The sequence below is a fragment of the Cupressus sempervirens genome, chromosome 2 (genome assembly GCF_028749045.1).
Source record: "Cupressus sempervirens isolate cs-2001-9-10 chromosome 2, ASM2874904v1, whole genome shotgun sequence".
Classification (NCBI taxonomy): domain Eukaryota; kingdom Viridiplantae; phylum Streptophyta; class Pinopsida; order Cupressales; family Cupressaceae; genus Cupressus; species Cupressus sempervirens.
The window spans coordinates 303,560,441-303,586,100 of record NC_143119.1 but is presented as its reverse complement, the minus strand read 5'-3'; positions in this window follow the sequence as shown (position 1 = coordinate 303,586,100).

Here is a 25,660-nt window from a genome sequence, read left to right as displayed (position 1 = left end):
AAGAAACTAGAAAGAAGCTAAAATTTTTGAGATTAGATAGAGGTGGTGAAGTCATTTTTGATGAGTTCAATGAATTCTGCATTGAAAGAGGAATTAAGAGACAAGTATCAACACTTGGTACACCTAAACACAATGATATAGCTGAAAGAAGGAACATATCCATCATGGATTGTGCAAGAACTTTAATAATAGAAAAGAGTAATGCAATCAAATATTAGAAGAAAGTAATCAATACTATAGTGCATACCTTAAACATAGTATAATTGAATAAAGACTCAAATAAAACTCCTTATGAACTATGGTATGACTATAAACCTAATGTAAGTTACTTGGAAATATTTGGTAGAAAATGTTATAGCTTAAAGAAATCTAGGAATGGTAAATTTGATGTCTAAGGTGATGAAGGAATATTCCTATGATACTCCTATAGAATTAAAGCATATAAGTGTTTGAATTTATCCAATGAGTTTGTAGAAAGGACTAAAGAAGAGAGCAACAAAGAACTTGAGGATTACATAAGTTTTTTTTACTACGAACCTAATACATTGTCAAATCTAGTTAAAAGTTGGGAGGCCTCACCTTTCAAGTTCCCCACATATGCAAAAGGTATCAAGTTGCAACCAATACAACCTAAGTTATACTCTGAAGAACCTGAGTCATAGTCATAAGCTAGCAAGCTATTGCCAGAGAAAATTGAGTCTGATGAATCTAAGTCATAGATAGTGGGACCCAATCTTGATAAAGAAGATCATGAAGAAGTTAATGAAATATGTTCTAAATCCAAAACACATGTGTTAGCAAGATATGTTAGAAGGCACCATGCACCTAATCAGATCACTAGAGACAAGTTATATGGAACAATGACAAGAAACAAATTGAAAGGTACATGTTTTCTTTTTGAATTTGAACCTAGATCAGTGAAAGATGCTTCGAATAATGAAAGTTGGATTGAGAATATGAATGAAGAAATATAATATATAGAGAGGAATAAGTCTTGGACTCTTGTTACTAAACCTAGGGATAAAAATGTAATTGGCCCAAATTGGGTTTTCAAAAATAAGTTGAATGAAGATGGAGAAGATTTCAGAAACAAAGCAAAGTTGGTATACAAAGTTTATTCTCAAGAAGAAGGTATTGATTATGATGAAAATTTTGCACCTATTGCTAGATTAGAAGGTGTTAGAACTTTAACTACTTATGCTACCCATAAAGGATTTAAAGTTTATCAAATGTATGTAAAATTTTCTTTCTTGAATGGAATTCTTGAAGAATAACTTTACATAGAACAACCTAAAGGTTTTATTGATTCTAGCAAAAAGGATATGGTTTGTAAATTACACAAAGAATTGTATGGTCTCAAGAAAGATCCCAGAGCTTGGTATGAAAGACTTAATAGCTATTTGATAAAGATTGGTTTTCAAAGAATAAGTGATAACAACAATCTATATGTCAAAGGACTAGACAAAAAGATTGTGTTGGCTTAAATCTTTGTGGATGAAACTTTATTTATAGGAAATGATGACTTATGAAAGAAATTTTTAATTGAGTAAAGAATTTGGGATGTCCATGTTTGGAGTGATAAAATTCTTTTTTGGATTGCACATATAGTAGAAGAAGGATGATATCTATATTACTCAATCCAAATATATGAAGGAGATACTAAAGAAAAAGATTCAAGACCAGTTGGAACACCTATGTCTACTAGACATAAGATTTTCAAAAATGATGATTCCAATGAGGTAGATAAAATCACATATAGATTAATGATTGAAAAATTGCAATATGTAGTGCACACAAGGCCTAATATTACATTAGCAATTGGTATGGTGACAATATTCTCAACAAATCCCAAAGAGAATCACATCATGGCAATCAAGAGAATCATAAGGTATCTAAAGGGTACTGAAGACTATGGATTATGGTATGATAAAGGAGGCAATTTGGATTTGAAAGATTTCATAGATGTTGATTGGACAAGAAGTGTTGATGAAAAAAAGAGCACCAGTGGTGGAATATTCTTTCTTAGTAAAACACTAGTTTCTTGGACAAGCAAGAAGAAGAATTGTATTTCTTAGTTCACAACAGAGGTAAAATATGTGATGCAGGAGCATCTAGAGGTATAAGGGCAATCCTATGTCACCCAACAAAATGTACTTAGATTTAGTTTATGTTTCATGTGTTTTAATTTCTAGATACCCATTTGGGTCAAATAAAGGTTCCAACTCTCACAGTTCCACTATCAGTGTTCTAGGATAGAGTATTTGAACACCTTGGGATACGTGTAAATGTCAAAAAAAGGAGTATGTAATTGAGCAATCATTTTGGTGAACTAGGAGGTGTAATTGGCCAGATGAATGTAATTGTAATTTAGAGCATTCCGAAAAAAGAATCAGGTCAAAAGGCCCCACGATTTGAAAGTTATCACAGTTTTTTGAGTTTTGGAGACCTCCTAAGAATGCTTCAAAGTCAGGTTAGGGGCATTAAATGACCTCAAAGAGGGCCAAAAAATGGGGGACAAGAAAATTTGGTCCATAGGGCTATAGAGCGCTTTAAGAGCTTTCTGAAAATGTAAACGGTTCATCAATCGAAGCTATGGTTCAAAACTTATGCCTCTTAGAAGTTCAGATACTATTTTTGGATTCTTCTAGATTTGCACCAACTTCTAAGGCGAGTTTTGGAGCCTTCTACTTGGTCGGTGGATGCCTACTAGAACTTTCTAGAATGTATTCCTAGTCCTTAACCCTTCAAAGTCTATTTAAGGACATTTCTAGAATTGTAAAAGGCAATTTGGAGTGGAGTTTGAGAGGAGGTACTGAAAGGAGAAATTATCTCCAGATTTATGTTATTGTAAGCCCTTAGGGCATGTTTTGAAGTCTATTTTCTCTATACTGAATGTATTAGCTTATTTCCATAGTTAATAAAATTTCTTTTATCCTGTTGTGTCTATTCTATGCTTGGGTTGTGTCCCCATCAGGTTATATCAGAGCTGGTTTTCCAGAGTGTGTAGACAGAGCTCCCACTATGAGGCAGTTTGTACCAGGACTGTGTGGTTGTGGGTTTGAGTTAAGAAGATGCCTCCACAAAGAGAGCATGGTGGAAGGGATGGAGCTATTAATCCTAAGGAGGTTAGAGCCCTCCAAAGGCAAGTATAAGCATTGCAAGAGGAGCTTCGTAGAGGAACAAATGTTGCCGCAGGTGATGACAGTGAGGATGACAATGAAGAAGAAGAAATTGGAGCAGAAGGAGAATTTGATAGGGAAGTTCTGAATTAGGTAGAGGAAAGGCTTTTTAGGGCCATTACTAAATTTGGGAAAAGACCTACAATTGATGTGGGTGTATTTTCAGAAAATTTGAAACCAGATGAGTTGATCGACTGGATCAATGAACGAGAAGAATACTTTGAGTATGAGGATATCAGGGACCCAGATAGGGTTAAGTTTGCAAAGGCCAAAATGAAAGGCCATTCCAAAATCTTGTGGCAAGAGTTTCAATTGGAAAGAAATAGAAGAGGAAAGGAGAAGATCACAATGTGGGATCGCATGGTGGACAAATTAAAGAAGCAGTTCATTCCTATGGACTACGAGCTTGATTTGTTTAAGAAGATGCATGGGCTAAAGCAAGTAGAAAGATCAGTCCAAGAATGTACAGAGGAGTTTTATCAACTTTTGATTAGAGTAGGGCATGCAGAAGCAAATAAGGAGAAGGTTACTCATCATATCAATGGGTTTCAACCTAGCATCTAGGAGGAATTAAGTCTGGTAAGAATGACCAGCGTTGAAGAGGCATATCAGTTTGCCCTACGAGTTGAAGACAAGCTAAATAAGAGGTTTGAAGGGAGACAAAGAGGGCATGGTCAAGGAGGAAGGGGAAGAGGTAGGTCATCTGGAGGTCGAAATGAAACCCAAAAGAAAAATGAAGATGTGGGTACTAGAAGGAACTAGAGGAATGAGGGTTTTAACCGCTTCCGTGATCAAGACTTTGGAAATTAGAGAGGAAGAGGTAGAGGACGTGGACAAGGAAGAGGAGGCTTCTGTGGTACCTATTTCCATTGCAATGAAGAAGGTCATCGTGCCTTTGAATGCCCCCAATGACAAGGAAGGATAGATAGGAGAGCTGAGGGCCAAGCTAAGATTGCTCATGTGGATGAGGATGCACAATCATCACATTCAGATGATGTAGAAAGAGGAGAGACCTTGGTGAATGAAAGGGTCCTACTAAGTGGTGAGATTGAACCAGGACAAAGGAGGAGTTTGTTTCGTACCAGATGCAAGTGTGAGGATAAATGTTGTGACGTAATCATTGATGGTTGTAGCACTAATAACTTGGTATCAGAAGAGATGGTCTCTAAGCTGAAGCTCAAGAGGGAGAGACATCCTCAGCCCTATCGGATTGCTTGGGTGAAAGATGATCATAAGGTCCTGGTAAGTGAACAATGTCTCAGGAAATTCAAAATTGGGAGTTACCATGATGAAGTTCTCTGTGATGTTATTCCAATGGATGTTTGCCATTTATTGTTGGGTAGACCATGGCAGTTTGATAGACATGCAGTACATGATGGTCATGCAAACACATATTCTCTAACAAAGGATGGAGTTCGCCACAAATTGAAGCCCATGAAAAAGGAAGGTGAAAGGTTATGTAGCAGTCCTAGGATTTGTCTTGTTGATGGAAGAAGGTTTTTGGATGGAATGAAACATCAGCGTATGTGCTATGCTTTGATTCCTAAGAAAGAAAAAGAAGGTAGTAGTGAAATACCACTTGACGTCTCAGATTTACTAGGTGAGTTTGGAGATATTATCTCTGATAATGTTCTAGAAGGATTGCCACCAGTAAGGAAAATCAATCATCAGATAGATCTAATTCCGGGAGCTAGTTTTCCTAACAAGGATGCTCACAGGATGACTCCTACTGAAATAGAGGAGCTAAATAAATAGGTTCAGGAGCTATTGAGGAAGGGCTTGATTCGGGAGAGCCTGAGTCCATCTGCAGTACCTATAGTATTGGCACCAAAGAAGGATGGAGAGTGGAGGATGTGTACAGACTCTCGAGCTATAAATAGGATAACCATCAAATATCAGTTTCTTTTGCCAAGAATGGATGATCTTATGGACTACTTGAGTGGAGCTTAGTACTTCACAAAGATAGATCTCAAGAGTGGTTATCACCAGATATGGATCCAAGAAGGAGATGAGTGGAAAATGGCATTCAAGACCAAGGAGGGTCTTTATGAGTGGTTAGTCATGCCCTTTGGATTGACAAATGCCACAAGCACCTTCATGCGGCTTATGAATGAGGTACTTAAAAAGTTCTTGGGAAAATTTGTTATTGTTTATTTGGATGATATTTTAGTTTTCAGAAAGACTTTGGAAGAACATTTATTGCATATTCGTAGTGTTCTTGTGAGGTTGAGGGAAGAGAAACTATTAATTAATTTGAAGAAGTGTATCTTTGCAAAAAGGGAGTTAGTCTGTTTGGGGTTTTTTATATCACCCTAAGGTCTCAAAATGGATCTAGAGAAGGTAAAATCCATCTTGGAATGGCCTACTCCAAGGTCTGCTACTAAGGTAAGATCATTTCATGGTCTGGTTAGCTTTTATAGGAAGTTTATTAAGAATTTCAGTGGCATATGTGCACCCCTAACTGACACAATAAGAGGGGATAGAAAAGAGTTCAAATGGACTACAACAACTGCGAGAAGTTTTGAATTGCTGAAGAAGAAGGAGACAAAATAACCTGTGTTTGCACTTCCAAATTTTAGAAAGGTGTTCCAGGTGGATTGTGATGCTAGTGGTAGTGCTATTGGGGCTGTATTGAGCCAAGAAGGTAAGCCTATTGCATATTTTAGTGAAAAATTGAATGATGCAAAGAAGAAGTATTTTGTTTATGATCAAGAGTTCTATGCAATAGTTCAGCCCTTAAAGAAATGGATTCATTATTTGTTGCCAAAGGAATTCATTTTGTATACTGATCACGAGGCATTACAATACTTAAATAGCCAAGGTAAATTGAATCAGAGGCATATGAAGTCGTTAGAGTTCTTGCAGAGCTATACATTTGTGTTGAAACATAGAAGTGAAAAATCTAATAGGGTTGCAGATGCACTAAGCAGGAGATAGTTGTTGCTTATAGTAATGCAAGTTGAAGTAGTTGAGTTTGATGAACTCAAGAATCTGTACCCTGAAGATCCTGATTTTGCTGAAGCATTGAAAGCTTGTAAAGAGCCTGTTGCTATAGATAGAACCAAGTGGTTAGACTATTTGATTCAGGATGGCATGTTGTTCAAGGGTAGTCAATTGTGCATTCCAAGGAGTTCCATGAGAAAAAATCTGATTAAGAAAAAACACAATGGAGGGATGGCAGGAAATTTTGGTCAAGATAAGACCATTGCCATTCTTAGAGAACATTATTTTTGGCATCAAATTTCACAAGATGTGAAGAAGTGTTTACAGAGTTGCCAAGTTTGTCAAGTTGCCAAGGGATTTAGCCACAATACTGGACTCTGTCAGCCATTGCTTGTTCCATCAAAGCCATGGGAGGACATAAGTATGGATTTTGTTCTTGGATTTCCGAGGACACCAAGGGGTAATGACTTAGTATTTGTAGTGGTTGATAGGTTCTCCAAAATGGCACATTTCATTCCATGCCACAAAACTCATGATGCTGTCCATATTGCAGACTTGTTTTTCAGAGAGGTGGTAAGACTACATGGTCTTCCAAGAAGTATAGTTTCTGACAGAGACACTAAATTTGTGGGGTATTTTTGGAGAACATTGTGGAAGAAATTGAGAACAGACTTGAAATTTAGTTCCACACATCACCCATAGACTAATGGCCAAACAGAAGTCGTGAATAGAAGTCTGGGAAATTTGCTGAGATGTTTAGTTGGGGATAAGCCCAAGGGGTGGGATTTGATTCTACCAAAGGCAGAGTTCTCTTACAATAACTCTATAAATAGGAGTACTGGAAAATCACCATTCCAAATTGTATATGGAAGTAGCCCAAGAACTACACCAGAATTGAGGAAGATAGAGGAAGGGGAGAGGATAAGTGCTGAAGCTGAAGAATTTGTTGAACATATCAAGCGTCTACATAAGGAGGTTCAAGCACACATTACCAAGATGAATCAAGAGTATAAAGCTAGGGATGATCAAAGGAGAAGACATAAGAAATTTCAAGTAGGGGATCTAGTCATGGTACACTTACGAAAAGAAAGATTTCCAACCAGTACTTACAACAAATTGAAAATGAAGAAATTTGGTCCCTGCAAATTCTGAAAAAATATGACTCAGGAAATGCATATGAGGGGGAGCTGCCAGATGGTGTTCACATTTCTCCTATTTTCAACATTGCAGACTTAAAAGAGTATCATGATGATGGTGCAGATGAGGAGCTAGTGTTAGAGAAATGTCCAATTCCCGCTTCTAAGAAGGAGGAGATAGAAGACATTCTAGATCATCGTGTGGGTAGAAGTAACAGAAACAGGCAGGATGAAGAGTATTTGGTCAAGTGGAAAGGACGGTCGATAGAGGACTCAACCTAGATTTTAGCAGCTGACGTTTCCCATTTGGGATTTCCTCTATAATTCATAAAGTGCAGGGTCACTTTTCAATCTACCCTAGGTGTCTGATGCAGGAGCATCCAGAGGTATAAGGGCAATCTTGTGTCACCCAAAAAAAATTACTTAGACTTAGTTTTTGTTTCATGTGTTTTCATTTTTGGATACCCATTTGGGTCAAATAAAGGTTCCAACTTTCACAGTTCCACTATTAGTGTTTTAGGATAGAGTATTTGAACACCTTGGGATACGTGTAAATGCCAAAAAAATAGGAGTATCTAATTGATCCATCATTTTGGTGAACTAGGTGGTGTAAATTGGCCAGATGAATTTAATTTTAATTTAGAGAATTCCAAAAAAAGAATCAGGTCAAAAGGCCCCACGGTTTGAAAGTTATCACAGTTTTTCGAGTTTTGAAGACCTCCTAAGAATGCTTCAAAGTCAGGTTAGGGGCATTAAATGACCTCAAAAAGGGCTGAAAAATGGGGATGAGAAAAGCTGGTCCATAGGGCTATAGAGCGCTTGGAGAGCTTTTCAAAAATGTAAATGGTTCGTCAATCGGAGCTACGGTTCAAAAGTTATGTCTCCCGGAAGTTCGGTTACCATTTTTGGATTCTTTTAGATTTGCACCAACTTCTAACATGTTTTCTGGAGCCTTCTACTTGATCAGTGGATGCCTACTAGCACTTTCTAGAATGTATTCATAGTCCTTAACCCCCCGAGGTCTATTTAAGGATATTTCAAGCATTGTAAAAGGTCGTTCGAAGTGGAGTTTGAGAGGAGGTACTGAAAGGAGAAATTATCTCCAAATTTATGTTATTGTAAGCCCTAAGGGCATGTTTTGAAGTTTATTTTCTCTATACTGAATGTACTAGCTTATTTTCATAGTTACTACAGTTTCCCTTTTCCAGTTGTGTCCCTTCTATGCTTGGGTTGTGTCCCCATCAGGTGGTATCAGAGCTGGTTTTCCTGAGTTTGTAGACAGAGGAGCGACTGTAACGTAGTTTGCACTAGGACTGTGTGGTTGTGGGTTTGAGTTCAAAAGATGCCTCCATGAAGAGAGCATGGTGGAAGGGCCAGAGCTATTAATCCTGAGGAGGTTAGAGCCCTCCAAAGCCAAGTACAAGCATTCCAAGAGGAGCTGTGTAGAGGAACAAATGTTGCCATAGGTGATGATAGTGAGGATGAAAATAAACAAGAAGAAATTGGACTAGAAGGGGAATTTGATAGGGAAGTTCTAAATCAGGTAGTGGAAAGGCTTTTTAGGGCCATTACTAAATTTGGGAAAAGACCTACAATTGATGTGGGTGTATTTTCAAGAAATCTGAAACCAGAAGAGTTGATTGACTAGATCAATGAACTGGAAGAATACTTTGAGAATGAGGATATCAGGGACCTAGATAGGGTTAAGTTTACAAAGGCCAAACTAAAAGGCCATGCCAAAATCTAGTGGCAAGAGGTTCAATTGGAAAGAAATAGAAAAGGAAAGGAGAAGATCGCAACGTGGGATCACATGGTGGACAAATTAAAGAAGGAGTTCATTCCTGTAGACTACGAGCTTGATTTGTTTAAGAAGATGCATGGGCTAAAGCAAGCAGGAAGATTAGTCCAAGAATATACAGAGGAGTTTTCTCTGTGATGTTATTCCAATGGACATTTGCAATCTATTGTTGGGTAGACCATGGTAGTTTGATAGACATGCAGTACATGATGGTCATGCAAACACATATTCTCTAACAAAGGATGGAGTTTGCCACAAACTAAAGCACATGAGAAAAGAAGGTGAAAGGGTATGTGGTAGTGCTAGGGTTTGTCTTGTTGATGGACGAAAGTTTTTAGAAGGACTAAAACATCAGCATATGTGCTATTCTTTGATTCCTAGGAAAGAAAAAGAAGGTACTAGTGAAATACCACTTGAAGTCTCAGATTTACTAGGTGAGTTTGGAGATATTATCTCTGATAATATTCTAGAAGGATTGCCACTAGTAAGGAAAATTAGTCATCAGATAGATCTAATTCCAAGAGCTAGTTTGCCTAACAAGGCTGCTCACAGGATGACTTCTACTGAAACAAAGGAGCTAAATAGATAGGTTCAAGAGCTATTGAGGAAGGGCTTGATTCGGGAGAGCCTGAGTCCATGTGTAGTACCTGCAGTATTGGCACCAAAGAAGGATGGAGAGTGGAGGATTTTTACAGACTCTCGAGCTATAAATAGGATAATCATCAAATATCAATTTCCTTTGCCAAGAATTGATGATCTTATGGACACCTTGAGTGGAGCTCAGTACTTCACAAAGATAGATCTCAAGAGTGGTTATCACCAGATATAGATTCAAGAAGGAGATGAGTGGAAAATGGCCTTCAAGACTAAGGAGGGTCTTTATGAGTGGTTGGTCATGCCCTTTGGATTGACAAACACCCCAAGCACCTTCATGCGGCTTATGCATGAGGTACTTAACAAGTTCTTGGGAAAATTTGTTATTGTTTGTTTGGATGATATTTTAATTTTCAACAAGACTTTGGAAGAAAATTTATTGCATATTCATAGTGTTCTTGAGAGGTTGAGGGAAGAGAAACTGTTATTAATTTGAAGAAGTGTATCTTTGCAAAAAGGGAGTTAGTCTATTTGGGGTTTGTTATATCACCTGAAGGTCTCAAAATGGATCCAGACAAGGTAAAAGCCATCTTGGAATGGCCTACTCCAAGGTCTGCTACTGAGGTAAGATCATTTCATGGTGTGCTTAGTTTTTACAAGAAGTTTATTAAGAATTTCAGTGGCATATGTGCACCCCTGAATGACACAATAAGAGGGGATAGAAAAGAGTTCAAATGGACTGCAACAACTATGAGAAGTTTTGAATTGTTGAAGAAGAAGGTGATAGAACAACCTGTGTTGGCACTTCCAGATTTTAGAAAGGTGTTCCAGGTGGATTGTGATGCTAGTGGTAGTGCTATTGGGGCTGTATTGAGCCAAGAAGGTAAGCCTATTGCATATTTTAGTGAAAAATTTAATGATGCAAGGAAGAAGTATTCTATTTATGATCAAGAGTTCTATGCAATAGTTCAAGCTTTAAAGAAATGGAGGCATTATTTGTTGCCAAAGGAATTTGTTTTGTATACTGATCACCAGGCATTACAATACCTAAATAGCCAAGGTAAATTGAATCAGAGGCATATGAAGTCAGTAGAGTTCTTGTAGAGCTATACATTTGTGTTGAAACATAGAAGTGGAAAATCTAACAGGGTTGTAGATGCACTAAGCAGGAGACAGTTGTTGCTTACAGTAATGTAGATTGAGGTAGTTGGGTTTAATGAACTCAAGAATCTGTACCCTGAAGATCTTGATTTTGCTGAAGCATGGAAAGCTTGTAAAGGGCTTATTGTTGTAGATAGAACCAAGTGGTTAGACTATTTGATTCAGAATGGCATGTTGTTCAAGGGTAGTCAATTGTGCATTCCAAGGAGTTCCATGAGGGAGAATCTGATTAAGGAGAAATATAGTGGAGGGATGGCAGGAAATTTTGGTCTAGATAAGACCATTGCCATTCTTAGAGAACATTATGTTTGGCCTCAAATTTCACAAGATGTGAAGAAGTTTGTACAGAGTTACCAGATTTGTCAAGTTGCCAAGGGATTTAACCACAATACTGGACTATATCAACCATTGCCCATTCCATCAAAGCCATGGGAGGACATAAGTATGGATTTTGTTCTTGGATTGCTGAGGACACCAAGGGGTAATGACTTAGTATTTGTGGTGGTTGATAGGTTCTCCAAAATGGAACATTTCATTCCATGCCACAAAACTCATGATGTTGTCCATATTGCAGACTTGTTTTTCAGAGAGGTGGTAAGACAACATGGTCTTCTAAGAAGTATAGTTTCTGACAGAGACACTAAATTTGTGGGGTATTTCTCGAGAACATTGTGAAAGAAGTTGAGAATAGAATTGAAATTCAGTTCCACACATCACCCACAAACTGACGGCCAAATAGAAGTGGTGAATAGAAGTCTGGACAATTTGCTGAGATGTTTTGTTGGGGATAAGTCCAAGGGGTGGGATTTGATTCTAAAACAAGCAGAGTTTTCTTACAATAGCTCTATAAATAGGAGTACTTGAAAATCATTATTCCAAATTGTATATGGAAGTATTGCAAGGACTGCACTAGAATTGAGGAAGATAGAGCAAGGGGAGAGGACAAGTGCTGAAGCTGAAGAATTTGTTGAAAATATCAAGCGTCTACATGAGGAGGTTCAAGCACACATTACCAAGATGAATCAAGAGTATAAAGTTAGGGCTGATCAAAGGAGAAGATATAAGGAATTCCAAGTAGGGGATCTAGTCATGTTACGAAAAGAAAGATTTCCAGCCGGTACTTACAACAAGCTAAAAATGACGAAATTTGGCCCCTGCAAAATTTTGAAGAAACATGAATCAGGAAATGCATATGAGGTGGAGCTACTAGATGGTGTTCACATTTCTCCTATTTTCAACATTGCAAACTTAACAGAGTATCATGATGATGGTGCAGATGAGGAGCTGGTGTTAGAGCAATGTCCAATTCCTGCTTCTAAGAAGGAGGAGATAGAAGACATTCTAGATCATCATGTGGGTAGAAGTACTAGAAACAGGCAGTATGAAGAGTATTTGTTCAAGTGGAAAGGACAGATGATAGAGGACTTAACTTGGATTTTAGCAGCTGAGGTTTCCCATTTGGGATTTCCTCTACCATTCATAAAGTGACAGGGTCACTTTTCAATCTACCCTGCGTGTCTAATGTAGGAGCATCTAGAGGTATAAGGGCAATCCTGTGTCACCAAAAAAAATGTACTTAAACTTAGTTTTTGTTTCATTTGTTTTCATTTTTTGGATACCCATTTGGGTCAAATAAAGGTTCCAACTCTCACAGTTCCACTATCAATGTTCTAAGATAGAGTATTTGAACACCTTGGGATACGTGCAAATGCCAAAAAAATAGGAGTATGTAATTGAGCCATCATTTTGGTGAACTAGGAGGTGTAAATTTTCCATATGAATGCAATTATAATTTAGAGCATTCCAGAAAAAGAATCAGGTCAAAAGGCCCCACGGTTTGAAAGTTATCGCAGTTTTTCGAGTTTTGGAGACCTCCTAAGAATGCTTCAAAATCAAGTTAGGGGCATTAAATGACCTTGAAAATGGCCAAAAAATGGGGGATGAACAAATCTAGTCCGTAGGGCTATAGAGGGCTTTGAGAGCTTTTTGGAAATGTAAACGATTCTTCAATCGGAGCTACGGTTCAAAAGTTATGCCTCCCGAAAATTTGGTTACCATTTTTGGATTCTTCTAGATTTGCACCGATTTCTAGTGTGACTTCTGGAGCCTTCTATTTGGTTGATGGATTCCTACTAGCACTTTCTAGAATTTATTCCTAGTCCTTAACCCTCTGGGGTCTATTTAAGGACATTTCTAGCATTGTAAAAGGCAGTTCGGAGTGGAGTTTGAGAGGAGGTCCTGAAAGGAGAAATTATCTCCAAATTTATGTTATTGTAAGCCCTTAGGGCATGTTTTGAAATTTATTTTCTCTGTACTGAATGTACTAGCTTATTTCCACAGTTAATACAATTTCCCTTTTCTTGTTGTGTCCATTCTGTGCTTGGGTTGTGTCCTCATCAGGTGGTATCAGAGCTGGTTTTCTTGAGTGTGTACAAAGAGCGCCGACTGTGAGGTAGTTTGCACCAGGACTATGTGGTTGTGGGTTTGAGTTAAGAAGATGCCTCCATGAAGAGAGTGTGGTGGAAGGGCTGGAGCTATTAATCCTGAGGAGGTTAGAGCCCTCCAAAGGCAGGTACAAGCATTGTAGGAGGAGCTCCGTAGAGGAACAAATGTTGCCATAGGTGATGATAGTGAGGATGACAATGGAGAAGAAGAAATTAGACCAGAAGGGGAATTTGACAGGGAAGTTTTGAATCAGATAGAGGAAAGGCTTTTTAGAGCCATTACTAAATTTGAGAAAAGACCTACAATGGATGTGGGTGTATTTTCAAGAAATCTGAAACCAGATGAGTTGATCGACTGGATTAATGAACTAGAAGAATACTTTGAGTATGAGGATATCAGGGACCCAGATAGGGTTAAGTTGTGAAAGGCCAAACTAAAAGGCCATGCCAAAATCTAGTGGCAAAAGGTTCAATTGAAAAGAAATAGAAGAGGAAAGGAGAAGATCACAAGGTGGGATCGCATGGTGGACAAATTAAAGAAGCAGTTGATTCCTCTAGATTACGAGCTTGATTTATTCAAGAAGATGCATGGGCTAAAGCAAGCAGGAAGATCAGTCCAAGAATATAAAAAGGAGTTTTATCGACTTTTGATTAGAGTAGGGCATGCAGAAGCAAATAAGGAGAACGTTGCTCATTATATTAGTTGGTTACGACCTAACATCTAGGAGGAATTAAGTCTGGTAAGAATCACCAGCATTGAAGAGGCATATCAGTTTGCCCTACAAGTTGAAGAGAAGCTGAATAAGAGGTTTGAAGGGAGACAAAGAGGGCATGGTCAATGAGGAAGGGGAAGTGGTAGGTCATCTGGAGGTCGAAATGAAACCCAAAAGAAAAATGAAGATGTGGGTACTAGCAGGAACCAGAGGAATCAGGGTTTCAACTGCTCCCATGATCAAGACTTTGGAAATCAGAGAGGAAGAGGTAGAGGACATAGACAAGGAAGAGGAGGCTTCCGTGGTACCTATTTCCATTGCAATGAAGACGGTCATTGGGCCTTTGAATGCCCTCAATGACAAGGAAGGACAGATAGGAGAGCTGAGGGCTAAGCTAGGGTTTTCTCATGTAGATGAGGATGCACAATCATCAAATTCAGAGGATGCAGAAAGAGGAGAGGCCTTGGTGAATGAAAGGGTCCTATTAAGTGGTGAGATTGAACCAGGACAAAGGACAAGTTTGTTCTATACCAGATGCAAGTGTGAGGATAAATGTTGTGACGTGATCATTGATGGTAGTAGCACTGATAACTTGGTATCAGAAGAGATGGTCTCTAAGTTGAAGCTCAAGAGGGAGAGACATCCTCAGCCCTATCAAATTGCTTGGGTGAAAGATGATCATAAGGTCTTGGTAAGTGAACAATGTCTCATGAAATTCAAAATTGGGAGTTACCATGATGAAGTTCTCTGTGATGTTATTCCAATAGATGTTTAACATCTATTATTGGGTAGACCATGGTAGTTTGATAGACATGCAGTACATGATGGTCATGCAAACACATATTCTCTAACAAAGGATGGAGTTCACCACAAACTGAAGCCCATGAAAAAGGAAGGTGAAAGGGTATGTAGCAATGCTAGGATTTGTCTTGTTCATGGAAGAAAGTTTTTAGATAGAATGAAACATCGGTGTATGTGCTATGCTTTGATTCCTAGGAAAGAAAAAGAAGGTAGTAGTAAAATACCACTTGAATCTTAGATTTACTAGGTGAGTTTGGAGATATTATCTTTGATAATGTTCCAGAAAGATTTCCACCAGTAAGGAAAATCAGTCATTAAATAGATAGGTTCAGGAGCTATTGAGGAAGGGCTTGATTCGGGAGAGCTCGAGTCCATGTGCAGTACCTGTATTATTGGCACCAAAGAAGGATGGAGAGTGGAGGATGTGTATAGACTCTTGAGCTATAAATAGGATAACCATCAAATATCAGTTTCCTTTTGCGAGAATGGATGATCTTAAGGACTGCTTGAGTGGAGCTCAGTACTTCACAAAGATAGATCTCAAGAGTGGTTATCACCAGATACGGATTCGAGAAGGAGATGAGTGGAAAATGGCCTTCAAGACCAAGGAGGGTCTTTATGAGTGGTTAGTCATGCCCTTTAGATTGACAAACGCCCCAAGCACCTTCATGCGGCTTATGAATGAGGTACTTAAGAAGTTCTTGAGAAAATTTGTTATTGTTTATTTGGATGATATATTTTTTTTCAGCATGACTTTGGAAGAACATTGCATATTCGTAGTGTTCTTGAGAGGTTGAGGGAAGAGAAACTATTAATTAATATGAAGAAGTGTATCTTTGCAAAAAGGGAGTTAGTCTATTTGGGGCTTGTTATATCACCTGAAGGTCTCAAAATGGATCCAGAGAAGGTAAAAGCCATCTTGGAATGGCCTACTCCAAGGTCTGCTACTGAGGTAAGATCATTTCATGGTCTGGTTAGTTTTTACATGAAGTTTATTAAGAATTTCAGTGGCATATGTCCAGCCCTAACTGACACAATAAAAGGGGATAGAAAAAAGTTCAAATGGACTACAACAGTTGCGAGAAGTTTTGAATTACTGAAGAAGAAGGTGACATAACAACCTGTGTTGGCACTTCCAAATTTTAGAAAGGTGTTCCAGGTGGATTGTGATGCTAGTGGCAGTGCTATTGGGGCTGTATTGAGCCAAGAAGGTAAGCCTATTGCATATTTTAGTGAAAAAATGAATGATGCAAAGAAGAAGTATTCTATTTATGATCAAGAGTTCTATGCAATAGTTCAGGCCTTAAAGAAATGGAGGCATTATTTGTTGCAAAATGAATTTGTTTTGATTATTGATAACTAGGCATTACAATACCTAAATAGCCAAGGTAAATTGAATTAGAGGCATATGAAGTGGGTAGAGTTCTTGTAGAGCTATACATTTGTGTTGAAACATAGAAATTGAAAATCTAATACAGTTGCAGATGCACTAAGCAGGAGACAGTTGTTGCTTACAGTAATGTAAGTTGAAGTAGTTGGGTTTGATGAACTCAAGAATCTATACCCTAAAGATCCTGATTTTGCTGAAGCATGGAAAGCTTGTAAAGAGCCTATTTCTGTAGATAGAACCAAGTCATTAGACTATTTGATTTAGGATGGCATGTTGTTCAAGGGTAGTCAATTGTGCATTCCAAGGAGTTCCATGAGGGAAAATCTGATTAAGGAGAAACACAGCGGAGGCATGGCAGGACATTTTGGTAGAGATAAGACCATTGTCATTGTTAGAGAACATTATTTTTGGCCTCAAATTTCACAAGATGTGAAGAAGTTTGTACAAAGTTGCCAGGTTTTTCAAGTTGCCAAGGGATTTAGCCACAATACTCGACTATATCAACCATTACCCATTCCATCAAAGCCATGGGAGGACATAAGTATGGATTTTTTTCTTGAATTGCCGAGGACACCAAGGGGTAAAGACTCAGTATTTGTGGTGGTTGATAGGTTCTCCAAAATGGCACATTTCATTCCATGCCACAAAACTCATGATGCTATCCATATTGCAGACTTGTTTTTCAGAGAGGTGGTAAGACTACATGGTCTTCCAAGAAGTATAGTTTCTGACAGAGACACTAAATTTGTGGGTTATTTCTGGAGAACATTGTGGAAGAAGTTGAGAACAGACTTGAAATTCAGTTCCACACATCAACCATAGACTGACGGCCAAACAGAAGTGGTGAATAGAAGTCTAGGCTATTTTTTGAGATGTTTAGTTGGGGATAAGCCCAAGGGGTGAGATTTGATTCTACAACAAGAAAAGTTTTCTTACAATAACTCTATAAATAGGAGTACTGGAGAATCACCATTCCAAATTGTATATGGAAGTAGCCAAAGGACTACACTAGAATTGACGAAGATAGAGCAAGGGGAGAGGACAAGTGCTGAAGCTGAAGAATTTGTTGAACATATCAAGCATCTACATGAGGAGGTTCAAGCACACATTACCAAGATGAATCAAGAGTATAAAGCTAAGGCTGATCAAAGGAGAAGACATAAGAAATTCCATGTAGGGGATTTAGTCATGGTACACTTACGAAAAGAAAGATTTCCAGCCGGTACTTACAACAAGCTGAAAATGAAGAAATTTGGCCCCTGCAAAATTCTAAAGAAACATGACTTAGGAAATGCATATGAGGTTGAGCTTCTAGATGGTGTTCATATTTCTCCTATTTTCAACATTGCAGACTTAACATAGTATATGATGATGGTGCAGATGAGGAGTTGGTGTTAGAGCAATGTCCAATTCTCGCTTCTAAGGAGGAGATAAAAGACATTCTAGATCATCGTGTGGGTATAAGTACCAGAAACAGGCAATATGAAATGTATTTGGACAAGTGGAAAGGACGGCCAATAGAGGACTCAACCTGGATTTCAGCAACTGAGGCTTCCCATTTGGGATTTCCTCTACCATTCATAAAGTGATAGGGTCACCTTTCAATCTGCTCTAGGTGTCTGATGCAGGAGCATCTAGAGGTATAAGTGCAATCCTGTGTCACCCAAAAAAAGTACTTAGAATTAGTTTCTGTTTCATGTGTTTTCATTTCTGGATACCCATTTGGGTCAAATAAAGGTTCCAACTCTCATAGTTCCACTATGAGTGTTCTAGGATAGAGTATTTGAACACCTTGGGATATGTGTAAATGTTGAGAAAATAGGAGTATGTAATTGAGACATCATTTTGGTGAACTAGGAGGCATAAATTGGCTAGATGAATGTAATTGTAATTTAGAGCATTTCGAAAAAAGAATCAGGTCAAAAGGCCTCATGGTTTGAAAGTTATCGCAGTTTTTTGAGTTTTGGAGACCTCCTAAGAATGCTTCAAATTTAGGTCAGGGGAATTAAATGACCTCAAAAAGGGCCAAAAAATGGGGGATGAGAAAAGCTGGTCCATACGGCTATAGAGCACTTCGAGAGCTTTCTGAAAATGTAAACAGTTCATCAATCGGAGTTACGGTTCAAAAGTTATGCCTCCCAAAAGTTTAGTTACCATTTTTGGATTCTTCTAGATTTGTACCAACTTCTAAGGTGGCTTCTGGAGCCTTCTACTTGGTCGGTGGATTCCTACTAGCACTTTCTAGAATGTATTCCTAGTCCTTAACCCTCTGGGGTCTATTTAAGGACATTTCTAGCATTGTAAAAGGAAGTTCGGAGTGGAGTTTGAGAGGAGGTACTGAAAGGAGAAATTATCTCCAGATTTATGTTATTGTAAGCTCTTAGGGCATGTTTTGAAGTCTATTTTCTCTATACTGAATGTACTAGCTTATTTCCACAGTTAATACAATTTCCCTTTTCCTGTTGTGTCTATTCTATGCTTGGGTTGTATCCCCATCAATATGTGACAACAAGAGTTAATTGTTCAAATGTGTTAGGATTTAAACCTCAAATAGAAGTAACAATTACATGCAAATATAACCAATATCAAAAAATAATAAACCACATAGACAAGAACACAAGGCACCAAGATTTAATCTGGTTCATCCAATCCTTGGGCTGCATCCACAAAACAACAAGTCCAATGGGTATGTGTAGGAACATGGTCAACCAAACTATGCTCTTAAGTGGCAATACAAAATTAGAAAATCAAGGTTATGTCAACTTGACATGCAATTTTCTTCTCGTTATTAGCTGTATATCAAAAAGTTGAGAGAAAAGAATCTCTAGCAAAATGAATCTAGTTCTTAAACTACTAGGACTTATTTCAAAAAAATAAAAAGTGATTGGTCAAAATTTTGAATTTTAATGCAATATAACAAAAGTTTCAGAACAAAAATAAGAAGTAGACATATGTCTGACCACCTTAATAAAAATCAAATGATAATATTTTTTAATAATATTCTAGATATAAGTAGTAGACTCATGCTTGGATGTGATACATATTTTTGGATATTTTTATTCTAAATAAATAATAAATAATTAATTTTTGACTTTAGTATTTTTGTAATAAAAAAATTCTCATGTCTGAGCACCTTAACTAATTCAAAACTCTGTAAAATTCAATTTTTCATTTTTTTTCCTTTTAGTAGAAGAAACATAGAATGTGATGCATCTTTTGGATTTAAAAAATGTTGTACCATTTGAAAGTTATAGTTGTTTTTCAAGTAGTGTGTCAATAGTTTATATGTAACTCCATTAGAAAATAAATAATAATTACTTACTAAACTCATAATTTGACAAATCATACATTTATGGAAAGATAAGAACATTCTTAAGAAACTCTTCTCATTCATCAAGTTTTGGTGAAAAAAAGTTTTCAGCTACATGCTTGAAGTAAAAATTCACATAAAAACAGGCCAAAAGCACATTTTAAGGATGTTTTTAAAGTTGAGCATATAGATTTGGTATCAAAAGATATAGTAGACCTTATAAAGATATTAATTGTTTTCATGTAGTATCAAGGTGCATGGGAAAAAAGTTGGAATAGATTTTGAAATGTTTTGAGATATTTTAGAACTACACATTTTTTAGATCGCCACTTTTTGGTACACCATGATCCTGCACATACCCCAATATTATTATGATCCAATGATTACAACCTGATTACAATTCGTAATCCATTATAGCTCAATACCACTACAAGAACCCATTTTTGCATCACCCAAAATAAAACAATCCCTAACCCTAAGCCCTTTTATACAAGTATTTTGACCACTTTAGGGTTATAATTAATAATTATATGTCAGCCTAAAAGAAATTTCTTAGGGGCTCCACTCCCGAACCCTCGAACAATTGTGGCCTCACTAATGAATAATGGAGTATGTATCGTACTTCCTTGTTTAGTCACCACAATCTAACAATTTCTCACTTGGGGACTAATCAAGCTCCACACTAAATAAAATCTCCCACTTAGAGTCTAATCTTGTAGCTATGCCACTACTCCATGAGGCTCTCACTAGATTAAACCACCTTGGACTCTATTGTTCATTTATTCCTTTTTAGTCTAGAAGACCAACCAAAGCTGAAGAGGTGTTCAACTTCTCCCTTGTTACTACCTTTGTAAAAATATCTACTGGATTTTCATCTATATGTATCTTGTCCAACTTTAACTATCCATCATCCAAAACTAACCAAATGAAATGGTACTGCAACTAAATGTGTTTTGTCTTTGAATGCAAAGCTGAATTCTTTGCAAGATGAATGGCACTCTAACTATCTGTAAACAAATAATTATCCCTCTAAGGGTGTCCCAATTCTTCCAAGAAGAACTAAATCCATATCATCTTCTTCGTTGCCTTTGTAGTAGCAACATACTCTACCTCTGCAACAAATAAATCATTAACCTTCTATAACCTAGAAACCTAGCTTACGATTGCCTTAGCAACAATAAATAAGTAGCCTATAGTACTCTACCTAGTATGAATAACCCCTACCAAATTTGAGGCAACATATCCTTGCAAATTAATAGTAGAGCCTTCAATGTGTAAACACTTACTAGATGTACTTCTTAGATATCTATGAATCCATTTGACTACATTCCAATGCTCAATTCTTGGATGACTCATATACCTACTAATGACCCCCACTACATGTGCAATATCTAGCCTTATACAAGCTATAGTATACATCAAGCTTGCTACAACTAAAGCATAGGTTACCTTGGATATATTATCCTTTTCTTGTGTCTTGGGACACATCTCCTTAGCCAACTTCAAAAGATTAGGTAAAGGTGCACTGGCAGATTTAGCATTCTCCATAGAGAAATTTTACAACACCTTTTCAACATAAATAGCTTGAGATAGCATCAATTTATATTTCTTCCTAGCTTTGCAAATCTTCATACCAAGAATTTGTTTTTCTGCCCCCAAAATCTTCATAACAAATACATGTACTAACTGGAATTTCAACCCCTTAATGTGATCCATGTTAGACCCAACTACAAGCATATCATTAATATATAAACATAAAATAATGTAGCTATCATCTTCCAACCTCTTAAAATAAAAAAAATGATCTCAATGACACCTATTGTATCCATCCTCATGCATAAACCTGTAAAATTCTAGATACAATTGTTGAGGTGCTTGCTTCAAGCCATATAAATTTTTTTCAATTTGTAGACTAATTTCTCCTTACCTTTGACCTTAAATTCCTATGGCTAATCCATATATATCTCTTCATCCAAATCACCATGAAGAAAGGCTATTTTAACATCATGCTACTCCAAATGCAAATCGTTAGTAGACATAATGCTTACAATAATATAGATAGATGTCATTTTAACAACCAAATAGAATATCTCATGAAAATCAATGCCTTTTTTCTACGCAAATCCTTTTACAACTAAGTTGGCTTTAAATTCTTTCTTACCTCCATCCTCTTCTTTCATCCTATAAACTCACTTATTCTATAAAGCCCTTTTACCTGCAAGAAACTTGCATAAATCCCATGTCTTATCTTCTTTCATCCTATAAACCCACTTATTCTGTAAAGCCCTTTTACCTGCAAAAAGCTTGCATAAATCCCATGTCTTATTTTTCAACAAAGAGTACATTTCATCTTTCATTACAGACTCTCGATGAACCTTAGTACTCAAATGCATAGCTTCATTATAAAATTTAGGTCCACCAGCATCAATAAGTAAAATAGAATACAAGGAAGGAGAAAATCTTTCTAGAGGTCTAATTAGCCTTGTTGACCATCTAACATTCACTAGTGTGTATTGTATTTTTTGTTGTGGTTGTTGCACATCATGAGGAATGGTTGGAACATCATCTTTTGGAGTATCATCCAATACTACATAATCATCTTCTTTCTTCTCATGTTGCTGCAAAATATCTTTGTACAACACTTTCTCATTGAATATGACATCCCTGCTTCTTACAATTTTACAATTTTAAAAATCCCAAATCCTATAACCAAATTCATTAATGCCATATCCAAAAAATACACATTTCTTTGACTTAGCTTCCAAATTGGTTCTATTTTCAGAATCTATATGGGTAAATGCTTCACAACCAAAGGTTTTGACAAAAGAATAACTCACCTTCTTATTAGTCCATGCTTCCTATAGAATATGACAACCCAAAGGAGTAGATGGACCTCTATTAATCAAATATACAACAATATTGACAACCTCCACCCACATGTTTAAGGGCAACCCTGCATTCAACCACATGCTCCTTGCATGCTCCATTATAGTCCTATTCATGCATTTAGCCACTCCATTTTCTTGTGGAGTCCTTGGAATAGTTTTCTATCTACCAATACAATTAGTAGAGTAATAATCTTCAAATTCATGACTATAGTCTCACAACCATTATTAGATATAAGATATTTTAATTTCTTACCAGTCACATTTTCAAGCAAGCATTTCCATTTCTTAAAAGTTTTAAATACATCATATTTTTTTCTAAGAAAATAAACCCATACTTTTCTAGTTGCATCATCAATAAATGTAACATAATAATGAGAGCCACCAAGGGAAGATACCTAAGCTAGTCCCCATAGATTTGTATGTACAAGTACTAATTTCTCCCTTTTATTTTCCTTCTCAGTTTTCATAAAACTCACTCTCTTTTGTTTTTCATACACACAACTTTCATAGAAGTCCATATTAACACATTTCAGACATGGTAAAACTTTCTTTGAATGAAATGCTTCCATACCTTTCTCACTCAGGTGCCCATGTCTATTGTGCCATAGTGTTGTATTAGAATCTACAATAGCTATTTGTTCTCCTTGCTCAACTACAACAACTATTCCCAAATATTCATTTTTCTCTAAAATAAAAGGTGCCTACTTTCACATCTTTTTATACTATAAGTGAACCTTTTGAAACCTACCAAGTTTTATCATTAAAAGTAACTACACAACCCTCATCATCGAGTTTCCCTACTAAAATTAAATTTCTACTCAGAATTGGAACATGTCTTACCTCATGTAGTATCCAATGATTCTCATTTTGCAATTTAATCTTAACTTTTTTCCTTTCTAACAATTTGATAGGGTTAATTATACCCCAAATAAACAAGCCCAAAATCCCCTTGGACATAATCAATAAAATAACCTCTATGAGGTGTAACATGAAATGAAGCACCAAAATCTAAACCTCGTGGATCATCAACACTTTCTAAAGATAGAAGGAAAGCATCCTCTTTGGATTTGTTACTTACCACATTTTCCTCCTTTTCTCCATCTTGCTTTTCCCTTTCATTTTTTTTTAAGTCCAACAATCTTTCTTCTTATGTCCTAGTTTCCCATAGTACCAATAGTCATTTGGTCCTCTCGATTGAGATCTCTTTCCTTTTGAATTTCCTCTTGATTTCTCATGACTTCCTCTCTCAATTATTCTACCTCAACTTTGTGGATTCAAAGAACTTCACAATGTAGATCCACCTAAGGATTTCTTATGAGTTTTCTCACTCAAAATAACATCAATCACATCATCATATTTTAGAGTATTAGATCTAGAAATGGAATTACTCACAACCATTACCAAGCCATTCCAACTTTCAGGAAAAGAACACAAAATCAAAATAGCCCTAATTTCTTCATCAAAATTAATACCCATAGAAGATAACTAACTAGTAAGAGTATTAAACTTGTTTAAATGATCTAAAATAGATCCACCTTCTGTCATTTTTATATTAAATAAATGCTTCATAAGAAATACCTTATTTAAAGTGGAGGGCTTTTCATACAAATTTTCTAGGGTTTTCATTAACTCTTTTGTCATTTTTACTTTTGCAATATTAAATGCCATTGATGGTACTAGGCATAATTGAATGCTTACAACTGCCTTTCTATCTAAAAGATCCCATTCGTCATTTATCACAGATTCTTGATTTTTGATTTTTCTTTCTAATGGCTTCCATAAATCTTTATGATAAAGATAGTCTTCCATTTGCATCTTTCATAACTAAAAGCTCTACCCATTAAAATTGTTAACCCTCAACTTACCCTCATTTGCCATCATTTTCACTCAACCATGAGACATTCTTGGAAAAGATAACTTAAAAAGCAACCACACTTTGATACCACTTGTTAGGATTTAAACTTGAGATAGAAATAAAAATTACATGCAAATATAACCAATATAAGAAAATAATAGTTCACATAGAAAAGAACACAATGCACCAAGATTTAATGTGGTTCACCCAATCCATGGGCTACATCCACCAAAAAAGAAGTCCAATATTATTATGATCCATTGATTACAACCTAATTACAATCCATAATCCCTTACAACTCAATTTCACCACAAGAACCAATTTTTGCATCACCCACAGCAAAACAATCCCTAACCCTAAGCCCTCTTATACAAGTATTTTTACTACTTTAGGGTTATAATTAGTAATTACATGTTGGCCCAAAAAAAATTCTTAGAGGCTTCACCCCCAAACCCCCAAATAGTTGTGGCCTTGTTGAGGAATTATGGAGTATGTACAATACTTTCCTAATTAGTCAGCACTCTCTAAATTAATTTTTATTGGTTCATGAAACTATTGGTACATATTAAGGTAGAGATCAAGGATCTAGTAGTTAGCTTCTATGATAACACCTATGCAATTAATATATCAAAGAACACTATGATGCATCCTAGAACCAAGTATATTTATATAAAATATCATTTTTTGAAAGAATTGGTACAAGATAAAGAGGTAAGATTGGAATATGTGAATACTAAAGAACAAATTATATACATATTCACTAAGCCATTACCTAAGGATTCTTTTTTGTAGATCTAAGAGGTAAGTTAGACGTCATTCTCCTATCTGAAGCTCAATAAATGATGTTTAGTGATGCATAAACTAGAACATGTTGAAGATCAACCAGTTCATGCAGTATTGACAAGGGCACATTGCAAATGAATCACTACATAAGGTACATTGATATTCACTAAATATTATCTTTTGCATGAGATGTAAAAGAGGGAGAGTTTACAGTCAAATCTCACAAAAAGATTCATAAAAGAGGGAGAGTAAACATTTCAAAAAGAAATTTATAAAAGAATTATTATTTTTAGAGATGTTAAAGAAGGAGAACTTGGTCTAATATCAAAGGAGAGTTTTCCATTAGAAGAAAATGTTGAAGACATAGTTTTGCTGATAGAGGAAGAAATTGAAGGCAAAGTGAGTTTACATTGATAGAGGGAGTTCTCATGGATGAGAATCAGAATCAAACTAAGGATATTTTCCTTAATTTATTTTTTCTTTGAAATTTCATTTTATTATGACATGTTGTGTTGCCACCAATGCCAAAGAGGGAGATTGTTGAAAACAATTGGATAATTGTTTATTATCTTTGATGTTACATAAAATGTCATATCATTGCTAGTTAGTGTATGTTAAGCTCACTCGAGTGATAAAGATAGTTTCCTATGTCTACCAAGAATTTC